This window comes from Corylus avellana, chromosome ca7 (genome assembly GCF_901000735.1).
Source record: "Corylus avellana chromosome ca7, CavTom2PMs-1.0".
NCBI classification, from domain to species: domain Eukaryota; kingdom Viridiplantae; phylum Streptophyta; class Magnoliopsida; order Fagales; family Betulaceae; genus Corylus; species Corylus avellana.
The window spans coordinates 19257215-19261384 of NC_081547.1; positions in this window are offsets into that span (position 1 = coordinate 19257215).

Consider the following 4170-nt stretch of genomic DNA (forward strand, 5'->3'; position numbering starts at 1 on the left):
TTCCTCATTTAGCCACAAGTTGGTTTAACTAAGATAATTGCCAGTAATCCTACCAGGTTGGCCAAGGCTAATTTTGGGGGTGTTACAGTTTTGGACAAATGTGTTATTTTGGTTGGACAAACTAATTTCTGAATACTGTGTTATGATATGATCTTTCTATATGTATTGTTTCGAAAAACAAATGTTGCTTTTGGATGATGTGTTTCAGTTGAAATATTTGTGTTATTTTATGTGGTGACTTGGGGATTCTTCTTCATTGTTATACACAATGTGTTATTGTACATGATGTGTTTCAGTTGAAATCATTTCCCTTATTGATTAGCTATTGACCTTTTATGAATGTATCATGGATCAGACACAAAACAAACCCACCAACATAAATGCAAGCTTACCATTTTTTCCTTAGGTCATAACATCTCATATACGTCCATACCCAAAAATAAAGGCTGAAAATAAAAATGTTGAAAATAAAAATAAAAATGTCTGACTTCAAACACAATTACACAATTACTACGTAAGGTCTTGCTATTTTATTATACAAGGCACAAAGCGTATTAAACTTAAACCAAACTAAAATGTCATTAAACACAACAAAATAACAAAGCACTAAGTGCACCTACATTACAGCATGTAGGTTTAAATTTACAAAGTATCAAAATATATTTTCCTTACAAACCCTAAACCCTAAAGATCAACAAAAGTAAGGAAGTTAATACACCCTCATGCACACTTCATGGCAACAACATATGGTCATGTCTGACTTCACCATTTGAAGTTCTCCTAGTCATAACCAAATACAATATAATCAAAATCCATGTACATGCAATTATTGTATGATAATTCTTCTTCATTGATTGGTAATTGATATCCCAAATCTCGATTTCTTTGCGAAGGACACAATTTTCAAGCTCCATCTTTGACTTTATCTTTCCAACTTCAATTTCAACCATTATACGACATCTTTCAATTGCTTCAATATCCAACTTCTCTTTCACATGTTTAACTTCAGTTTCAACCATGTTCGACATCGTTCATTATCTTCAAGCAAACTTAGATGCTTTTGCCACAAACGATCAACCACCCTCTGTCCATGTTCACACATTTTAGGATCAACCCATTCCTAAAAACCACATGTCAAAAAAAAAAAAAATTGTGAATAACACTAAAAAAACTAGACAAAAAAAATCACCCAAAAAAAAAATCACCCCTGTCCACAAAATACGAAGTGAATAACACTCAAAAAAAAAAAAAACAAAATCCCAAAAAAAAAGAAAGAAAAAATCACCCTCCAGCCACAAAATTCGAAGTCAATAACACTTAACCCTAAATAAAACTACAAATTAATTTTACAATAAATTTATTGTGAAGGATCCAAAAACTCTTGACTAACTAATTCTTTACTCAACAACAAAATAGAAAATCATGTTATCAAAGAATAGAAAATTATAAAGAGAAAACCCATATTCAAAACACCCAACATAGATCTTCAAAATACCCATCAGAAAATATACATGGAAAACGATTAATGTTTCCAACTTACCTTAAGGCTTGGAGTGATAAAATGATGGAGGCTTCGGCTGAATAATAAAGGGGGATGGGGGCTGATAGGGCACGAATTATTGGGATTGGGAGGAGGGTAATTTGGGCATAATAAATAGAGAAATATCACGTGAGTAGCACGGCTTTAGGTTTTCGTCCAAATTAACGCCTAAAAGTAACGGATGGGTTTTATTGTTACTGTGTTAAACTTTGTGGGGGTCAAGTGTCACTTTTTAAACATTGGACGTCAAAACGAAAATTGGTATATACTTCACGGGGGTAAAGTGTATTTTCCCCAAGAAAAAAATAAAAGAAGTAATATGAGCACAAATGTGTGGAATTTAGTAAACAAGAGAAGATGACCCAAAATTTCGTAACATCATGACACGCATTCAAACCATTTAGGATCTCTTGGGGTGTATCCAAAAGTATTATGCTAGACAATGAGTGTAATGCTCACAAAAATAAAGATATAGTATTATCATATTACATGAAAATACTTTTCTTTTTAAAACATTTCGGCTTAGAAGTAGAAGCCTAAGCAATGTAAATTGAAGCCTTATTCTTCGGGATGCTTTTCGTTGCGATCAACTCATTCATCAGTTCAGCTAATATGTAATCATTTTTACTCATTGACACATTCAACCTAAACTGATTGAACGAATTAGGTAAGGACTATAAAACCATGCCTATTTGAGATTCACCATCAATCTCAGCACCCAACCTCCAATGTATTGAGCATGGCAATCATAACCAAACAATGTTCCCTCATTAAGCCATCTTTGTGTTTAACAAAGAGCTCATCGTGTGTGTGTGCGAACGCACACATAGGATGAGCTCTTTCTTAATCACATAAAAAATAAATAAAAAATAACAAAAATAACAACAACAACAAAACAAAAACAAAAACAAAAAAAAAAAGTGGGGGATGGCGTCTCCTTTGGCCAAACCACCCTAGACCAGCCGAATCAGGGTGGCTCGGCCACTTCATTTGGGCATATGCGGGTGAACGGACACACCCTCATGGGACATATGGGTGGTTCGACACCTCATACCAGTCGAATAGGGGTAGCCAAGCCACCCTTCTAGCCAAATCAAGGGGGCCGAGCCACCCCCAAATGGCTCGGGCACCTGCACTTTTTTTGTGTGTGTAAGTTTTAGGTTTTTTTTTTTTTTTTTTTTTGTATATAAACTTTTGTGTTTTAAGTTTAGTTTATGTTTAGTTTTAGGTTTTTTCTTTTATTTCTTTTTTTTTTTTTGCATATAAACTTTTTGTTTTAAGTTTTAGGTTCAGTTTTTTTTCTTTTGTTTTTTTTTTCTTTTTTTTACCACTTAATTTACCCCCTAAGCATTTATATTTACACTATCCCAAGGGCATTTTCAAAAGTTTTTGTTGAAAAAGGTCACGTGCCACGCACATGACTTGCTTTCTGTCCAAATAGACAGATTTGATGGACAAATGGTATTTTTTACCAACATTAGATGCATTATGAACGTCTTTCGTCAATTTTTAAACATTGGGTGTCCAAAACACAAATATGTTGATACTTAAGGGGGCAAAATGTATATTCTTCTAAAATCATTTAGAATTTAGGGTACAATTCCCAACATGTGGGGTAAGGAGAATGACCTAGTTTTTGTGGGGTTTTTTTTTTTTTTTAGTTGCTTTTAAAAAAAATAATTTTAAGATTTTTTTTAATTTTATTAAGGGTATTTTTTTCGTTGGGAAAGCATTGACAATTATTTTTTAAAATACTGAGATGAACCATTTCTTTGAACACATGAGGATGCCACTACTCTCACACTAAATAAATAGAATTAGGTTAGGGCAGAAACTAGTGATCTATGGGTCCCTCTTATTGTAGCCACCAACACAAGAAAATTCAAATAACAAAGATATCAATGGAGCGATCATTGTGCAACAATGAAAGTATGTTTTTAACTAAAGATTTATGTATTTGGTGAATGTGAATAGAAATGAGAATATTTGCATAAAACTAATAGCCCCATCACACAGAATAGATTACATTAATAATTGCAAACACAAGGTCTTAAGGGTACGTTTGGGATTGGGGTTTCAATAAGTGTAATTTTAAAAATTGTATTTTTGAAATCGTTACTTTTTAAAATCGCAAAAGTGTTTGGTAAAACATATTAAAAAAAGTATTTTTTTATCAAATATTTGTTATGCAAAATTGTGATTTTGGTTTAAATTCGCGTTTTTTCAAATAAGCACCCCATAGCCTGCTTGTAAAAATCGTAGATTTTTTTCCTATTTTAGAATAAGTGCTTTTAAAATCACAATGTCAAATGCCTTACGTTTTGTGATATCTTAAAAATGTAGATTATTCTTATGAAATCGCAATCTCAAACGCACCCTTATGAAATCGCAATCTCAAACGCATCCTAAGTATGCAAGCACAAGAGCAACTTGGATCCTTTCAATTTTAAATGAAACTGAGATGATCTATTTCACAATTTGAATTTAAAGTTGATGCATCTAACGGTGTGTATAATTTTATATTATTTAAAAAATTTAAAAGACGTGTTAACATTAATTTCGTATACAACATTAGATATACCAACTTTAAATTCTAACCTCATGAATAATAGAGAGAATCCCTTTTTTTT